Here is a 20,314-nt window from a genome sequence, read left to right as displayed (position 1 = left end):
GGACCCACGACCTTCTGGACCACGGACCTCATGGACCACGGACCACACATGGGCGATGCAGACCCTTAAGAAGTTACTATTGAACGTCCCAATTATTTGTATTCTTCACAGTAAGTTTGTAAACACGAGATAAACAGAAAGAGTTATGGGGAGGCGACGGCGAGGAAGCAGAGGACCCCTACCCCGTACAGGTGAGATACACCACCTGGACCACCACTTGATTAAACTACCTTTCTTGGGGGACGACTCCTTCCTTCCGTTCATCTCTCTCTCTCTCTCTCTCTCTCTCTCTCTCATTACAACTCGCTCTAAATGACTGGCTGGACATGACCAAGAGACCTGACCGTGTTTCTGACGGGTGTGTGGCTCGGGGCGTCGCCTGGAGAAGGCAGGAACTCCGACAAGGATTCTTCTTGCCAGAACGGACCAAATGAAAGATCTTATCAATCCTCAAGAGACGAGATGGAGAAAAAAAGTTCACAGATAAGACAAAAATTACTTCCCCGCTTTTATATTCTGGATGAGCAAAAAATTCTTAGTTCTGGGATATAGGACACACACACACACACACACACACACACACACACACATATTCGCTCTACGCCAAACTATACGGAAAAATACAATACTAATTCAATTAAAATACAGGAATATGACAGACGTAACAACCAACAACAGAACTACGAGTATCCATCAACTACGTCCTCGCCAATTGTCGTCTGTCAATACACACGGTGACAGCTCAGACAAGTGGGTGGATCAGTTGCCACGGTAACACTAACAGCCTCTTCTATCCTTTTCACTACACTTGTTGACATAAAACTACTTGTTGTGGTCATTTGTTTACAAGAGTCTCCCCCTCAATAAACATGATGATTTAAAGTGTAAAGGTGGTCATATGTTTGTATGTCTGAGTCACCGAGCAGGTAAACGGTGTACAAGATGACTTTATTGATCTACAGGTGGTGTTGATTGGTCAGGTGTTACAGGTGTTATGGTAGTCAGTACACCTGTGTTAATCAATAGAACACCAGGTGATATTGGTGAAGATGTTGACCCTGAGTCACATTGTCATGGCACACACACACACACACACACACACACACACACACACACACACACACAGGTGAGTTATGTGGTGGCTGAGGAAGACAGAGTGCACCATCTAACCAAGAGTACAATACATTCTCGTCCGGCCACTCAGGGGAGGTGGTGTGTGGTACAGCGTGTGGTAAGGGTGGAGGTGTGTGGTACAGCGTGTGGTAAGGGTGGAGGTGTGTGGTACAGCGTGTGGTAAGGGTGAAGGTGTGTGGTACAGCGTGTGGTAAGGGTGGAGGTGTGTGGTACAGCGTGTGGTAGAGGTGCAGGAGAGGGGTGGGGGGCGTCACGGATCCTTTCAAAAACTAGTGTGGATCGAAAGGTAGACGACCAGCGTGTGACGGGCAGGCTGGACCCTCACGCTGCTAGATGGTAAAATTGTTATAATCAACCACAACACGACACCTTGGTGCGTGGGGCATCCTTAAGCTGGTGAGAGAGAGAGAGAGAGAGAGAGAGAGAGAGAGAGAGAGAGAGAGAGAGAGAGAGAGAGAGAGAGAGAGAGAGTTACGTCAGTCAAATAACTCTTGTTCACAGTTTACGGTGGATGCTTTGTCGTTACCACCACTACCACAATCTACCACCGTCTACCACCACCACAGTCTACCACACCCTCGACAACCACATCCTAAAGCAACAACCACCACGACGATATTTAAAAAAATTTACACTTTTGAAATTGGAAAAAAACAAAATAAAATGTAAAGAAAATAACAGAAGTTGAATATAAACAGAGACAACGACACACACACACACACACACACACACACACACGTAAACCTTGGGTGGAAGAGGGTGGAGGTGAAGCTATGTGTCTTCGTTAGTCGAGACACAACGGCTGCTGGGGTGTCAGGCTCCTAGAGGCTGGGGGGGTGCTGTGAGAGGATGTCGTTGGGGTATTGTAGGTGGAGGTGCTGTGGGGTGTGGGAGGGTGTTGTGACGTGTTAGGGTGTGTTGTGGAAGGTGTGTGGGGGTGATGGCAGAGGTGTGTGGTGGCAGGAGTTGTGAGGTGATAAAAGAGACAATGAGAATATTTTGTGAGTGAATAGATGTTATAAAGAATGGGAGGAGGAAGAGAGGGTCGATAAACGGGAGGAGGGGGGGGGATGAGATGATTGGAGTGTGAGGGACGGTGAATGGAATAAAAAAGACGATGGATGGGGTCAGGAATAAAGTGGAATGGGACAGGGGGAAGGTGGAATGGGACAGGGGGAAGGTGGAATGGGACAGGGGGAAGGTGGAATGGGTCAAGAGGAAGGTGGAACGGGTCAAGGGAAAGGTCGAACGGGACAGGGGGACGGTGAAACGGGACAGGGGGACGGTGGAATGGGTAGAGGGGAAGGTGGATTGGGACAGGGGAAGGTGGAAGGGGTGAGGGATATAGTGGAAGGGGTGAGGGGGACGATGGAAGGGATGAGAAAGATGGTGGAATAAGTGGAGTGTTGGTAAAGAAATTAGCGTCTTATCACGTGATCTCTAATGACAAGGTGTGGCTGTCATCCAGGTGGGTGTGGCTGGGGTTGTGACTCATGGTGGGGATGTGTCATACGGTCAACACCTTCCCTCACCTGTGTCAGTATACTTGTAGAACACACCGGGAAGGAAGGAAGGAAGGAAGGAAGGGGGGAGGGACCACCTGTGTGTTATGGTGACTGCTGGGAAGTGACGGAGCCCCTCCTCCCCAATACACATTACGTATAACATTATCTAACACACACACAAAAAACACCTGAGTCGTGCATGACAGCCGGGGCAAGATAAGAGTATACACAACAGCACCGTCATACCCGCCCCACCAGAGGTATAATTTGAAGGTATACTCGGCAATGGCTAGCAGGTGACAGGTGCCAATTTATGTAGCGGAGCTGTCATGTGGCCCCCCAGTCACTCCCACCTGTCACACCTCTTGTCTGACACTACCTGAGTCTCCTGAACCTGTCATGAATGCCTGAGTGTTAGTCTTGTTTATGCCATGGATGCAGACGTGTAGGATACCCCCATGGCCATGTCAAATTTCGTTCATGTTTCTGTCATTAGCGCCTCTCATGTCCATCTCATGTCCCTGTCATACACCTGTCATGTCTCGCGACGCTTCTCTCGTGTCCACCCCATGTACTCCATCAGGCCCCAGACATGCTACTGTCATGTCACCGTCACTCCCACCTGTCACTCATTGTTTCTCAAGACGCCCTGATTCACCCTGCCCCCTGGCTTATCTCTGTCCTGCCCTAGACGTGCTCCTCTGCCCTTACCATGCCCTAGACGTGCTCCTCTGCCCTTGCTATGCCCTTGACGTGCTCCTCTGCCCTCCTTGCTATGCCCTTGACGTGTGCTTCCTTCGTCTTAAAGAGTGCCTAGACGTGCTCCTCTGCCCTTGCCATGCCCTAGACGTGCTCCTCTGCCCTTGCCATGCCCTAGACGTGCTCCCCTGCCCTTGCCATGCCCTAGACGTGCTCCTCTGCCCTTGCTATGCCTAGACGTGCTCCTCTGCCCTTGCCATGCCCTAGACGTGCTCCCCTGCCCTTGCCATGCCTAGACGTGCTCCTCTACCCTTGCCATCCCCTAGACTGCTCCTCTACCCACCCCCCCCACACCCCCCCCCAACCCTCTGCCCTTACCACTTTATGTGGACCTTGACCCAATAGTCCCTGTACACCTGTGATAATTAACAACATACTTCCTCCTGGTTACACCTTTATATTATCAGGTAAGTAACTGTGCGGTGGGACTTTGCTATGTTGTATATAATTAAAACCTCTACAGACTAAATAAAATCACAATACATCACCACTGCAGCGTCACCATCACTCATCAAACTACATACCTGCAAGATAAGAAAAAGATATCGTCAATTAATCAGAAAACTCAGGTAAATTTAATTAAAAAGCAAAAGACAATTATTATTTATATAATCAAAAAAGTTCCCACAAGAAAACCAATTATGTTAAGAATAGTGAAGGTGGGAGACTTACCACCCCCCACACCCCTCCTCCACGCCCACCCCCCTTCCTCCACGCCCACCCCCTCCTCCACGCCCACACCCCCTCCACGCCACACCCCTCCTCCACGCCCACCCCCTCCTCCACGCCCCACCCCCCTCCTCACGCCCCACCCCTCTCCACACCACCCCCCTTCCTCCCACCCCCCTCCTCCACGCCCACCCCCTCCTCCTCCTCCCCAACCCACACACCTGCTTCAAGTATCTGTGTCAGTGTCTCAGTCGAGTTATTGCTTGTAGCCTACATCAAGTACGAGCGTCAGGGAGAGAAAACAACTGAAGAAATGTCTCACAGAAGACAAACCCCACCAATACACTTTAAAACCCCCACCAATACACTTTAAAACACCCACCACATAATACACTTTTAGGGTCAGGTTACTAATAGTGTAAGAATATCCTAAAATCTACACCCTCTGCCTGGGCCTAATACACTCACACGACAAATACTCAAAGATACACCTCAGGCGATAGATAATGAAAAATCTATCTATCTATATAAACCAAACATTAAAAAAACACACACACACACACACACACACACACACCTTCTCCCCCCTTTTAAGTCTTGCGTCTCTTAATGCCACTGAAAAAAAAAACTGAAATTTTGGGCCTTGAATTTTTTGGCCGGACGGAAGAGTAAGACGAAACAAAACAAGCAGACGAAAAACAGAGAATAAAACGATGAAGAGAATAACATGGAAGAGGCAAAGTTCTTGACGTTGAGGGTGGGGGGTGAAGGTGAGTGAGGGGGTGAGGGAGGAGTAGGAGATGGGAGAGAGGAGGGAAGGGAGAGGATGATGGGAACGGAGGGAGGGCGAGATGAGAGGGTGCTGGAGGTGTATGGAGGGAGGAAGGAGGTGGAGAGTAGACAGGTGATAAGAGGAGCATGGGGAGGATAAGAGAGAGAGGAGAGAACATCTACCACCACCACAACAATTACCAGACCAACCACCATTACAACTACCACGATTACCATGACCACCGGCTAGCTATAAAGGTAAGGTAAAGGTAAGGTAAAAGGTAGGTAAGGTAGGGGTGGGTAGGAGTAGGAGTAGGGTAGGGTGGGGAAGGGTAGGGTAGGGTGGGGAAGGGTAGGGTAGGGTAGGGTGGGAAGGGAAGGGTAGGTTGAATGGATGGTTAACACGACTCTCATGATCTTGTCAAGTGTTCGTTTGTCTGTCCCATTGTGGTAAAGAAAGGTGGTGGTGCCCATAACGAGGTAGGCGGACGTGTAGGTTCTCGCCCCCACACTCATTACCACGCCCCTCCCCCATCATGCCTTCTTACATGTGGGGGTAGGGTGGGGGGTGGGGGAGTGAGGGGGAGGTATAGCTCACCTTAATAATCCTCTCTTTAGTCTATTTACCCATGCCACTATTACCCGCCACGCCTCTTTCTTTCCACAGACACTATTACCACGCCCCCCGCGCCTCTATACGTCCTTGTGACCCTATAACCACGCCCATGCACACAACCACCCCCCACTCCTCCGACCCCTATTACCGCGCCCCCACGCCTTCGTAAGCTCAGTCCTAAGTTTATGGAAGAGGAAGAGATGGATGAGGAAGAAAGGAAGATGGGGAAGAAGATAAGGGAGGAGGAAGATGGAGTGATTGATATTTTCTCAAAACTCTTCTTCAATTACTACTCGCTCTTCCACCCCACCCCAACCCCCCCTCTCTCTACCTCTCTCTTCTCCTCCTTCCCTACGACCTATATCTCTTCCTTCTTTCTTTCTTCTCCTCTTCCTTCCTCACTCTTCTCCTCTCTCCCTTTCTAAGACAACCTCCTCCTCCTCCTCCTTTCCTAAGACGACCTCCTCCTCCTTCTCTACGACCTCTTACTCCTCCCCCTCCTCTTCTTCCCTGCAGTAGCCATTATTCCGGACTCCGATTCACTCTCCTCCTACGAGTCTCTCTCACAACCCTTGACTCAGTGTCGACGGGATGAGCAATAGACTCCCCACCTCTCTCCCTCCCTCCCTCCTCATAAGACTCTCTCCTCTCCTCCCTCATAAGACTCCCCCCCCTTCCCCCCATTTCCTTCGTGAACTTCGACACAAGGAATGGAGATAAACCGCCACCCATTCCCATCTTAGTCCTACACCCCACCCACCCACCCAACCACCCTCCACCCACCACCACCCTTCACCTCCCACCCTTCACCCAGTTCCACCACCCACAGATAACCGTGAAAACAAAAGCCATACAAATGAAATCGTCCGCCGCTATCAATATTTTTCACTCTGAACTCGTAAACAGACTTCCTATCTCCCTGGTGTGTCCCTGAAGCCTCCACACACTCTTCTCTTTCTCTCCTTCCTCCCCAGGGGTCGGTGAAGATTGGAGGGGTGGGGAGGTAGGGGAGGAGGGAGTGGGAGGGTGAGGAGAGTGAGGGGAGGGAAGTGAGCTATGGGCAGTGGGAGGGGAATAAGGGTTTGGAGGGAGGGAAAGGAGAAGGAGTAACAGGTGTAGGAGGAAAAAATAGGAAGCAGGAAGAGGAGAAATACGAATAAATAGGAGGAAAACAACCAAAGAGAAAGAAGGCAGAAGAGGAGGGAAAGAAGAAGGAAGAGGAAGGAGGCACCCACCCAGACCTCCACACCCCGGAGCACTGCACAGAAGAGGAACTTACACCCAGTAGGTCTCTTACAACAGACATAACCCGAAGAGAAATACATTAAACCCAACCAAGAGGAGTAGTATCAAGAGGGGGAGAGAGAGAGAGAGAGAGATAACATTAGGCTAAGACTGCTCCATAACCCGGCTCAAGTTGGACATGCTAATCCGCGCACACGTCAATAGTTTATGACTTCGAACCGACGTTAAGTTAGTGCTCTGGACACGGTGGTGGAGGAGGAGGAGGAGCTGGTGGAGGCGCAACTAGGCAGCTGAGAGAGAGTGTGTGTATGTACTATCTTCCACAGGTCTCCTTTCCACGAGACGAAGGAAGAAAGAGAGAAAAGAATAAGATAGTTAAAAAGAAGGAGGTTGGAAGACGCAAGGATAATGACTGGGTAAGGAGGGAAAGAGGGCTGCCTTCTCCTAATCTTCTTCCTCCTACTCACCTTCTTACTCCTCCTTCTCTTCCGTAGCCAAGGGGAAGGCGGCCAGGCGAATACTCGTCCACAAGCGTCTTACAGCGACCCCCCACGTCCCCTCACGCGCCTTAATCCTCTTCACAACTCTTGGTCTAAACACATTTCATCAGTGGTCTAATTTAATTCATGGTCGGCGTCTCTCTGGAAAATCTCCTCAACCCTTACCAGCATCACGATCCTCCTCCCCCACCCACCACCCTCCAGTGACTCGTGTTAGGGTTCCTCGTCCTCACCAGCAACAACAAACTTCCAGGTCCCAGCACTCAGCATCTTACAACCTCTTGAGACTGGACACACACACACACACACACACACACACACACACACAACACACACACACACACACACACACACACACACACACGCAGTTCACCAACACCCTCTACAAACATCCCTTCCTCCTCCTCCTCCTCCTCTTTCCTTAAGTTCTCATCCGTCCCCATCTCACCCTTCAACCCCTCTATCCCTCCCCTACCTCACCCTTTAACCCTTCCCCCACCTCCTCCTTGGTCCCAACAACTCGAGGTCTGCATTAAACTTTGACGTCGTCCTCGTCTCCTAACAACTTCTGGTCCCTGGATGGAAACTTTTGAGCCCATTTTCCCTCGTTTCTTTCCTCTTCTTCTCTCGACTTTCTCTTCTTTCGGGAGATATATTCTCTCTTTACTCCTTTTCCTTCTTCGCCTGTCTTACTCCCTCCTCCCTCCCTCTCTCTTATCACTCATGCTATGTCTCCCACCACGACCTTTCCGCTCTTATCTCCTTGCGACTCTCCACATCCATTCCCTCTCCCTATCTCTCCTACCTAATCACACCCTCATTTCATCCCCTTAACCCCCATTTTCCCCTCACTTCCTCCTCTCCCCTTCCACCCCATTACGGACCTTCCCATTCTACGGATCATGAATCGTATGCGAACTAAGTCGTAAAAATTTGAAACGACAGCGATTTTATGAGGGCGCCATTGATCAGCCCTCGACAGTCAACTATACGGCACTGCTGGAGGGTCATGTGGCACTATGGTCCTGCTTTTAAAGACAGATGCCACTATTGGCCTGCTTGTAAGGGCAGATGGCAGTGACTTGGAGCCTGCTTGCGGAAAGGAGGCGGCCCTGTAGACCTGCATGTGAAGTTATTTGGCACTATAAATAGGCAACTGGAAAGTAAATGGCACCCTGGGCTTGCTTGTGAGGGTAGATGGCATTGGCACTAGAGATCAAACAGGAGATGAGATTACTGTATCCTGGGTTTGTTTTTATGAGTGTCGTGGCACTGTGGCACTGCTTTAAGAACCCGAGATGGTACCACAGTGACCTCTAGTGAGTGGGGAGATGGCAACATGAACTCGTTTTAATGACAACTCGGAACATTACGGCTGTCTGAGAGTGAAAGATGGCACTTTTGTCCAGTTTATACCTTTAAGATGGCACTTTGTTCCGTGAGTGAAAAATGCCTCTAAGAGTTTCTTTGTGAGTGGAAGATAGCACCCTTGAGTGTAAGATGGCACTGAGTGAAAGATGGCACTGAGTGAAAGATGGCACTATGAAAGATGGCACTGAGTGAAAGATGGCACTGAGTGAAAGATGGCACTGAGTGAAAGATGGGCACTGAGAAGATGGCACGGTGAAAGATGGCACTGAGTGAAAGATGGCACTGAGTGAAAGATGAGGCACCGAGTCTCCAGGCATGCATATAAAAGTGATGAATATTCAGAGTGTAAACAAGGCGCTAACAGGCCGGGTAACCTCTGCTGCAACACACAACACGCCCCTCTACTTAACCTGACCCGTGAGATCCGAGGTGGGGAGGGAGAGGGACGGGCGTGGGGAGGAGATGGGGAGACGGACGTGGGGAGGAATGAGGAAACGGACGTGGGGAGGAATGGGGAGACGGACGTGGGGAGAAGAGACGGGGGGAACCTTTCTAAGTAGTCACCCCTCACTCCTACCACATCAATTCCCACACCCCTTACCCCTACCACGTTAATATCTACTACCCCATCCCCCATCAACCTATCCCTCACCATCCCATCAAACGACCAACCCCCACCCAGTCCACCTAACCCTAGCTGACCCCTCACCCCGCCCCAATCACCCCATCATAATACGGCAACAAATCATGAGTAAGGTGACAGTGGTGGTGTTTGTTAATACGATGGCAGGGGTGTGGAGGCCGGGGGTGTGTGGAGGCCAGGGGTTTTGTGGAGGCCAGGGTGTGTGGAGGCCGGGGGGTGTGTGGAGGCCGGGGGGTGTGTGGAGGCAGGTGTTGACCTGCTGGAGTAACCTGGCCAGGCTTTAGCTACCTTTCCTTATACACCTCACCTTTACCTTCCCTTTCCCTCTTCCTCTCCCTTCTTTTCTACCCTCCACCCCTCCCCTCGTGTCAGGGTGCCATACCTACGGCCGCCAGAGTCTCTAACCATCAACCTGACGCCATTATTACATTCGTCTTCATTATCCCGGAAAGGTGGGGGAAGGAGGGAGAAGGAGGAGGGAGGAGGAGGAGGGGAAGGAGGGGAAAGAGGGTAAGGGGGAAAAAAGGTGTTGGGATAGAGTATTTTCCCTCGCCTCAAAATTTCCCTCCCCTTTTTTCCCCTCCCCTATCTCCTTACTTCAACCCTTTAATCTCTCCCTTTACCCTTCCCTCTCCTCTCCTCCCTTCTTTCTTCTCTCCCTCTATCTCTCCCCTTACCCTCTCAATCTCCTCCCTTCTCTCTCTCCTCCCTCTTCTTCCCACCTTTCCCCTGTCCCTCTTCCCCTCGCCATCACTCACACCCTGGACTAAACAAGCCTCAACTACCCTATTAGAGCGGTCGGCACCAGATAACGACCATTCTGAAACTATCATTACGCAATCTTCGCTTCAGCGGTCATTAGGGCCTCCACAATCACCAGCAGACACGCGCCGCTCACCTCATTATACTTGTCTGCTGGGGGTCTGCTGGTGGTCGAGTGGAATGTCTGCTGTGGGTTTAATGGATGTCTGTTGGGGTCTGGTGGATGTCTGCTGGGGGTCTAATGAATGTCTGTTGGGGTCTGGTGGATGTCTGCTGGGGGTTCTAATGGCTGTCTGCTTTGTGGTCTTGGGGGTCCGTTTGGGGGTCACTGGCTGGCTGTCTGCTGGGGTCTGATGGAAGTCTGCCTCGGGTCTGCTGGATATCTGGTAGAGGTCTACTGGATGTCTGCTGGCTATCTGCTGGGGGGAAGGGGGTTCTACTTGCTTTGTGTGACGAGTGAGAGCAACAAGAAGGTGGACTCTTCACGAGGCCACAGCACTACCACTGTTAGGACACGACACACGTGCTTCCTCCTTCACCCACCTTCCTCCTTCACCCACCTTCCTCCTTCACCCACCTTCCTCCTTCACCCACCTTCCTCCTTCACCCATAAATAACTTTACAAATATATTTTCTTTCTATTTATAAAACCTATCCATCCTAAAGTGTTCCGGGGTAAGCGTTAATAATAATAATAATAATAATAATAATAATAATAATAATAATAATAATAATAATAATAATAATAATAATAATAATAATAATAATAATAAACACAATAAATAAATAAAAGCTTAATACACTGTTAAGTCCATCTCTCTAAAACAACTTGTTCGATGAAAATTAAATTATGTCACGACGCGGAGGACAAGAGTTGTGAAATAATATGAAAATCTATAATTCTCTCTCTCTCTCTCTCTCTCTCTCTCTCTCTCTCTCTCTCTCTCTCTCTCTCTCTCTCTCTATGTCTCTCTATGTCTCTCTCTCTCTCTCTCTCTGTGTCTCTCTCTCTAAAGAAAAAACTTAAGGTAACAATGTGGCTGGGAAGGAAGAAGAAGAAAGAAGAAGGGTGGCACTGGCTTTCTCAGGCTGTGGTCGCCCAATTTGTCCTCGTGGTCCCCGGAGGCAATGGGCCAAGATTATTGCATTAATAATTACCAGGGCGGCGCACACCCTCCCTCCCTCCCCCACCTTCCTCCCACCCCATTTCATTTCCTTGTTGGAAAAAAGGCTTCATTTCCGCTTCCATTTGTCTCTACTCCTCCTCTCTCTCTCTCTCTCTCTCTCTCTTCTCTCTCTCTCCTCTTCCTCTCTATTCTCCTCTTCCTCCCTCTCCTCACTCTTCCACAGATCACTCATTCTTCTCTCTCTCTCTCTCTCTCTCTCTCTCTCTCTCTCTCAGAATTATCTCCCCTCCTCTCTCCAAGTTTAGAGTGCGTTCCTCTCAGTTCACGTCACTGCTTCCCTCCTCCCCAACATCCCACTTCCCCATCTCTCTCCCACCCCTTCCCATTCCCCAGCCAACTCTACGTCGTCTACCTTCTCCCAAATCCCTGCAGCAACTCCCCGCCCCTCCCCTCCCCCCCCCCCCCTCCCCCCCCAGGTGGATGGTTAAGCTAATATTTGGTGTGTCAATGAAGACTCCTAAATGAATACGAGTCTCTGGTCTTCACAATACACAGTCATGCACAAAATACAAGGCTTGAGTTACTGACTTCAAAAAATACCCAGAACTGTTCCTAGTCTGTGTATGAATAATGCTGCTTTCTCCCCTCGACCCCTCCTCTCCCTCTCCCCCTCCTCTCTCCCATGACCTCCTCCTCTCCCCTCGACCCCTCCTCTCCTCTCGCCCCCTTCCTCTCCAACCTACAACTCTCATCCCTCCTTCAACCTCTCTCTCTCTCTCTCCTCCCCTGACCCCTCCTGTCCCTCTCTCATCACCCCCTCCTCTTCATCACCCCTCCGCCTTTTACATCTCTCCTCCAACTTTAAACCTTCCTTCCCTCCCCTGTTACGTCCCTTCCTTCCTCTCGTTCATATCCTCCCTCCCTCCCTCTCTCTCCCTTCCCTCCCTTATCACTCCCTCCACCTCCTACCCTCCTCACCCCTCGTACGTCTCCCCCTACCCCTTTATCTCTCCGTCTGCCTTCTGTTTACCCTTCCTTTCCCTTTCCCTTCTCCCCATACTCAAAACCCTTCCCTCCCCTCCCCTACCTATTTGTCCTCTTCCCACTATCACTTTTCCCCCATCTTTCCCTACTTATATATTTCTCCCCTACTTCTAACCCCCCCTTCTCTCTTCCTCCCTCTCCGAATAACAGGACTGGGAGTTCCCCTTGGTCCCTCTCCCCTCACTCAGGCCCCTCCACCTATCCCCTCAGGCGCCTGGATACGGAAAAGTTCCCAACCGGTATTAATAGGAAGGTTCCCCTCTGTTGTGTCGTGCATACGTGATCTCTCTCTCTCTCTCTCTCTCTCTCTCTCTGTTGCTACACACACTTTCTCATCAATATTTTCTACTTTTCCTCATCTCTCAAACTTCCCCCGTTCTCTCCCCACTATTTCCTTTCCCCTACATATCCACCCCTTAACTCCCCAGGGCAAGGGTTTCTTCTATCTAAATCCCTAACCACAAGTCATGCTCCCTAGCAAATCCTCCTCCTCCCCAACAACATATCTCCCTCCCCAGTAATATACCGTCCTCCCCACATTCCCCTCCCCATCCCCCCGTCCCCCTCCCCACCTGGCGCCTCAACTCTGCCAGGAGATGGAGAGTAAACTCGCATTATGACAATTTGCATATCGATGTCTCCCCAGAAGATACTCACAGAGATGTTGGTGGGCGTGTGGGCCTGGTGGAGGAGGCGTGTGATGGATGTTGGTGGGCGTGGTGAGGGAGGCGTGTGATGGATGTGGTAGATATTAATGAGCGGGGGTGGCGAGGTGGCGGGGGTGGGGTGACTGGGTGGCAGGGAGCTGGATTTCAGATTATTGTTAGTAGGCGCGAGGAGGAAGAGGAGGGGAAAGAAGGAGGAGGTAAAGAAGAAGTGGAGTGGGAGGTGGAAGAGGAGGAAGTGGAGGGGGAGGTGGAAGAGAAGAAGGAGAAGGGGAGGAGGAGGAGGAAGAGGAGAATAAAGTGGAAATGACAGAGGAAAAGGAAGTGGAGGAGGGGGAAAAGGAGAAGGAAGTGGCGGGGGAGGTGGAAGGGAAGGAAGTGGAGGAAGAAGAAAATGGAAAATGAAATGGAGGAAGAGGAAATGAAGGAAGAGGAAGTGGAGGAGGACGAAGAGAAGGAAGTGGAGAAGGAGGAAGTGGTGAATGTGACGAGAATGTTATAAACGTGGGAGGGAAGGAAGGTAAATAATGTCATAAGTATACAACAAAGTACAAGAGTCAGTCACCTGTTTACCTGACACTTACCTGGACGTGGGGGAGGAGGGTCTGGTCCATTGGGGGGGAAGGGGGAGGGTCTGGTGAGGGGGAGGGTCTGGTGAGGGGAAGGGTCTGGTGAGGGGGAGGGGGAAGATGGTCCGTATGTCTGCCTCCACGATCAATCACACTATTTGTTCTGGTCACCCGCAGGCCTTCACCACCGTCACCATCCCCATCACCATCCTATCATCATCATCAACCACCATCACTATCAACACCATCATCATCATCACCAAGTTAGGTTAGGTTAGGTTAGGTTAAGAGTCCGGCTCCTTCTCCTCTCCTCCTTCTCTCTACACACTACCCCCCCTCATCCCCCACTCCCTCTATACAAAAGGACAAGTGTTTTTCTCCTAAGACTCAGAATAACTCTCAATGTCTCGACAACTGACGCTTATCAACCCTTTATGACCACACATAAACCATTATGTATGTGTGTATGTATGTATGTATGTATGTACACACACAAAGCAACACACACACACACACACACACACACACACACACAGTAACACAGAGCAACACACACAAAGCAACACAAGGGAGGAACACTAACTTGCCACACTGCTGGTGCTACTGTCAGGAAGTAGTGTACGTAGTGGTAGTCCTCCCCTCTGCAGGCGGCAGTAGCAGCCCCACACTTGCCCTTAAACGCTAGCCCCTAAGCGATGGCCCCCATTGCTCCTTAATTCCAGCCCCTACGCACCCACACATCTACCCACAGAATGACAGCTGACGCATACTTGTGTCTCTCTCTCTCTCTCTCTCTCTCTCTCTCTCTCTCTCTCTCTCTCCCAGCAACACACAGACACCAGTTCAGTTCACTACATTTTCCATTATTAGGGCCAAAAATACCGCCGTGGCTTCACCTGACAGTCGACACCGGGATCCTGTGCTGTCATTTTACGCTGTTCTTCTGCAGGTGACTTTACTTTCTAATAACCCGTTCTTCCCTCCCACTGCATCCGTTCTCATTTCTCTCTTTTTTTTTTTACACTGAAATGTCTCTTGTTGGTTAGGTTAGGTTTAGTGAATTGGGGTTATTTGTCAACATTGTTTACAAGTTGAGGGTTAGGTTAGGTTAGTTGTCAACAATCATTTGGGGTGTTAGACGTGACCCCAACCTCAGCGTCTGGTAGTATGAGGAGGATCTCCCTCTCCCTCCCTCCCTCTCTCTCTCTCTCTCTTACTTCTCTGATCCTTCTTCACTCTTTCCCATCCTAATCTTCCCTACTTGCCTCCCTCCCTCCCGTGGGTTGTACGCCTGGTGGCCCCGAAGTCTGCCCGCACTACAACAACCCAACCCGCGACCCATCTCTGTCCGCCACAGCGATCCACCTTAGATTAAAACTTAGATGATATAAGTTCACATTTAACAAGTCACAATCTAGTGAGTCCATAACGTAATACAGTATAAGATTTTAATAAACATGTAATTTTAAAATCAAACTAGTCATTGTCTACTAAAGTAACCGTTGTGTAACCTCATCCTAAATCCTAGGTTTAACTCATTAAACTTCTTTTCCAACCTTTCCCCCCACGACTATATGTTGTGACTTCTCCATCCCTCATGTCTGGCTGTGCCTTGAGCCCCAGCATGCCTTCCATCAATTCCCCAACTTAAACCCCAAAAAAATAAAAAAAAATAAAAAAATGATGATACTAAAGTTGGGTTGTGTGGTCCTATCCCTCCCTCCCACCTTTCCTTCCTTCCCTCCTTTCCCTCCATCCTCTCTCTCTATCCTCTCCTTCCCTCCTCTCCCTCTATCCTCTCCTTCCCATCCCTGGAGCAGAGCATAAACACCGTCTGATCACCCCTCAAGAGCCTCAGTGAGAGACTCGGGGAGATAGTGAGAGACTGCAAGAGATAGTGAGGCTGGAGGAGATAGTGAGCTTCCGACAATGAGACACTAAAGAGATAAGAGACACACACAGAGACATGGGAGAGAGAGTCTAAGAGATAAACAGACTTGAGGAGAGAGGGAGAGAATCCTATCTCTCCCTCTCTCCCACTCAACACCAATTCCCTAGTCCCACTCCCTCACTCTCCCTGTCTACACATCCATCCCCTCTCTCCACACTGATCTGAGAGGGCTTACACAACCCAAGAACCCACTCCGTCCCTCTCCCCTGACGTGAGAGAGAGAGGGGAGGTGAGGAGTGAGGAGGGCCACAGCTGTTGCAAGGCCATGGCCACCACACACACACACACCTGACACACACCTTCATAGTCACCCTCACACACCCCTTCATAGTCACCCTCACACACCTGACACACACCTTCATAGCCACCCTCACACATACCTGACACACACCTTCATAGTCACCCTCACACACCTGACACACCCCTTCATAGTCACCCTCACACACCTGACACACCCCTTCACAGTCACCCTCACACACCTGACACACACACCTTCAGTCACCCTCACACACCTGACCCAATCCTCCACCACTACAATACCTTCCCCTTCTCTATATAAACACAAGATTGGAGAGGATTAGCTATTCTTATAACACCAGACATAAAACCTGACCTACATTATATAAATATAAATTCGTGTATCTGTTATTTGCTTCTATATTCATCTATATATAATAGGGTTGAGAGATTGTGTATATATTTATATTTCATTTCAAGGTGAGATTCCGATACTGACGTCATCAACGCTCACAAGGATGCAATAGTTATTCCTCAAACAACAAAAGAAAACAAACAAAACACTACAGATAACAATGACGTCAAACTGTACCGTTATCACTTGTACAACAACAACAACAATAGCAGAAGCAAGGTTGAAGAAAGTGATAAAGTTGTATGAGTAACAGCTAAGGTGGGAGGGAGGGAGATGCTTATCACAGCACTAATCTCTGCAACGTTAATATGACCTTAACCTTTGACTGAATCTCTACCTATTTTATTTCAGTTCTTCCTCCTCCTCCTCCAACCCGTTCTTCTTCCTCCTCCTCCTCCTCCTCCTCCTCCTCCTCCAACCCGTTCTTCCTCCTCCTCCTCCTCCTCCTCCAACCTCCCAAACTGCCAAATTTGACCGAAGTCTGTGTTCTTGTTTCTGTGACAGTGTGTATAGTGCCCAGGTGTCTGAAGATTTAACAAACCCCCCCCACACACACCCTCCCCCACACACCCTACATACACCCTCACACACCCTACACCACCCCCCTCCCCCACACATACAACAGGATGGTGGTGACAACAATAACACGGCCGCCTCCCGCCTCTGATTTATCGCAGTCTACAACACCCAACACTGCCGTCTCTCTCTCTCTCTCTCTCTCTCTCTCTCTCTCTCTCCTCTCTCTCTCTTTATTGTTTTACTTGTGTTTCCTTCTCTTGTTTCTTCCTCCTCCTCTCTCAGCATAGCTAGTACCTATTTTTTCTAAGTCTGACTGGCTGGGTGGATGACTAACTGGAGTGGTGATTGGCTGGGTGGATGACTGGCTGGGTGGGTGACTGGCTGGTTGCGTGAAGGTGGCTGGGTGGGTGGGTGAGTGGCTGAATTGGGTGAGTGAGGTAGCCGACTAGTGGAGTGATTGGGTGGAGTGGCCGACTGAGCTCGGTCAGTTGGACGGGCGTGAGGGCAGTGGGTGCAGTGGCCGGCTGAGCAGGGCGGGTGGGTGAAGTGGCCGGTTGGGCGGGCGGGTAAGTGGCCAGTTGGCCGGGCAGGTGAGTGGCCGGTTGGGCGGGCGGGCGGGCGAGTGGGTGGGTGGGCGGGCGGCCCTGTACCACCACACTTGACCACTATTAGAGCCGGGCGGCGGTAGTTGGCCAGCCTCCACTTAGCTAATAACTAAACAATCGTGGCGGCCATGATGGAGGTGTGTGAGGCGTGCCATTACCGACGCTCCATCAGGGTCCAGCAGCGCCTCTAATGCTCCACAACACCCGGGTGGCCCACAACACCCCTGGGGACTACCACGCAACCCTGAGGCAACCCTGAGTTAATCAATCTCAACCTCATTCTTCAATCCAACCAGTACCGCTACCACCCACCAGCACCATCAACTACCACTCCAAACACACCGCCGCCGACCACATCTACCGACTACCACTTGCTCTACCCCCCCCCCCCAGATGGTTATCGTGGTGTGTGTGATGATCCCTCAAGATGGTCACCAATAACCTCGGTGGCGGAGGAAAAGGAGCGGAGATCGCGAGACTGACCAACCACCACCAGGCTGCCTCCCTCCCTCACCACCAGGCTGCCTCCCTCACCACCAGGCTGCCTGCCTCCCTCACCACCAGGCTGCCACCCTCACCACCAGGCTCCCTCCCTCCCTCACTACCGTCTCGTCACCACAAAACATAATCACGTGTTGAGACTGTGAGGGCGAGACATATATGGTAAGTCGTGCATGTCCTATCGTGGAGAGACTGCCACAGGGGAGGGGAGAGACTGCCTGGAGGAGGAGGAGGAGGGGGGAGAGTAGAGGGGTAATGTGGGGTGAATGAGGTTATCTTCCATCCGTCACCCCGTTCAGAAGAACCTCCCTCTCCCCACCTCTCCCCTCCCCATCTCTTCATTTCCCTCACGCTTACGTTCCCACACTAGCACCCTCGCCGGCCCTCAGCCTCACCTCCGGCCGCCGTCATCACAATGTTTACCTACAGTGAAAGACCAGATGACAAATTCGCGGGAAGTTTACGCGCGCTTTTGGGGTGGACCCGAGGAGAACACACACAGGTGATAGTGATTATTAGCGTGTTGGCTACCGCTGTCAGGTACACACCACGATAAGGGCGTCAAGCATGGGCGCCACCAATGTCAAGGGAGAAAGATATGCGCCGCTTGTCAATCACGCCAACCATCAATGTCAATCAGGAGAATTAGCAGACATGTCAAACAAGGTGTCGGGCTCACCAAACACAGCCAGCGGGGGGATTCAACCGATGCGTCAAAACAAGAAATTCGCTTAAAATGAACAAATCAATAACAGCTGCCACCAACACCATGTCACACCCGCTCTCTGGAACACTTTTTTAGCGGTATCCTCCACCTTCATCTTTAAACTGACCAGTCAACAGTTAACTTGCGAGGTTGGACAATTTTTTTTCCTTGTTGGTTTTTCTCTTTCTCTATTTATCTCTTTATTTCAAGTCTCTTCTTTTTCAGGTTTATTTATTTACGTTTGACTGATGTTTTGTAGTTGCTTCACATCACAACACTGAACACTATAGCTGCTATGATACTTTACTTGAACGCTATAACTTGTTGAATACGATGGTTTAACCCTTTGAGGACGATGGCTTAACCCTTGAGGACTATGATTTAACCCTTTGAGAACGATGGTTTAACTCTCTGAGGACATCGGCTTAACTCTGTGAGGGTCCTACAACATCTCCAGGTCCTACAACAACCGGGATCCTATATCTACAGGTCCTTCAACAATCAGGATCCTACAACACCGGGGGTCGTGTCACCGTGGATTACTGGTCGCGTGTGAACATCGTCGGGAGGCAAGTGTCGGCGGAAGTGACGAAGGTCGGTCGGCAGCGGTCGGTGTTTATCGCTACAAATGTCGTCCGGTGGAGCAGTAATTTCTCCCCCTACTACTACTACTACCTCCTCCTCCTCCTCTCTCTCCCTAACTCCTCCTCTACATCTACCTTCTCCTCCTCCTCCTCTCTCTCTCTCTCTCTCTCCCTAACTCCTCCTCTACATCTACCTTCTCCTCCTCCTCCTCCTCTCTCTCTCTCCCTAACTCCTCCTCTGCATCTACCTTCTCCTCCTCCTCCTCTCTCTCTTTCTCCCTAACTTGCCTCCTCTACATCTACCTTCTCCTCCTCCTCCTCCTCCTCCTCTCTCTCTCTCTTTCCCTAACTCCTCTCTGCATCTACCTTCTCCTCCTCCTCCTCTCTCTCTTTCTCCCTAACTCCTCCTCTGCATCTACCTTCTCCTCCTCCTCCTCCTCCTCTCTCTCTCTCTCTACGCTCCTCTGCATCTACCTTCTCCTCCTCTCTATCCACCACTGACTTCTCTCCACCTATTTCCTTTTTCTTCTACTACCTCCTCTTCCTTCTCCTCCTGTTTATCTACCACCTCCTCCTCTTCTTCTTTCTGCTCCCCTTCTATCTTGTTCTCCCCCGTATCTACTTCTTCCTCCTCCCCTTCGACCTCCTCCTCTCCCCACAACTCCCCAACATGTTCTTTATGCTCCCCGACCTCGTTATCGCCCCCATAGTTGGCTTATTTACCGTCACTATTTCAGGGGAATGAAAAGTATAGGCAAGAGAGGGAGGCCCTGAGGTCATCCACTTACACACACACACGCACACGCACACACACCCACACACCCACACACCCACACACACACACACCCACACACACACACACACACACACACACACACACACACACACACACACACACACACACACACACACACACACACACACACACACACACACTACTTTACATAATGAATACCAAAAGGCAAGAGATTGGCTGCTGTTGACACGTTGATACTTTCTCCCTGTGCCCTCCCTTCCCTCCCTCCCTGTCTCTCCCTGTGTCCTCCCTTCCCTCCCTCCCTGTCTCTCCCTTATTCTCCCCTTTTATCTCCCCACTTCATTCACCTTTTGTAGTTAATGATGTACCTCCTGGCGTGTTGTGTACATGTTTAACACACGTATCCTCCCTGACCTATACAAGGTTAGGTTAGGTTAGCGTGTCCTGTAATGTAATCTTTTTTTAACTAGCCAGTACAGTTACGTTTATTACAGGACATTAGTTAATTACGTTACATTACATGACACAATTACGGTACGTTACATGACATTACATAATAACGTTACATGTACCGTTGATAATGTTACACAGCTCATTGTAACCACTGCAACCTGTTACTGCACCGTCATTCCCACGATTGAGTCATTATACGCCAGTTT

This window comes from Homarus americanus, unplaced genomic scaffold, assembly GCF_018991925.1.
Source record: "Homarus americanus isolate GMGI-L3 unplaced genomic scaffold, GMGI_Hamer_2.0 scaffold30888, whole genome shotgun sequence".
Classification (NCBI taxonomy): Eukaryota; Metazoa; Arthropoda; class Malacostraca; order Decapoda; family Nephropidae; genus Homarus; species Homarus americanus.
The sequence above is the reverse complement of the archived record's forward strand: the minus strand, read 5'-3'. Positions refer to the sequence as shown.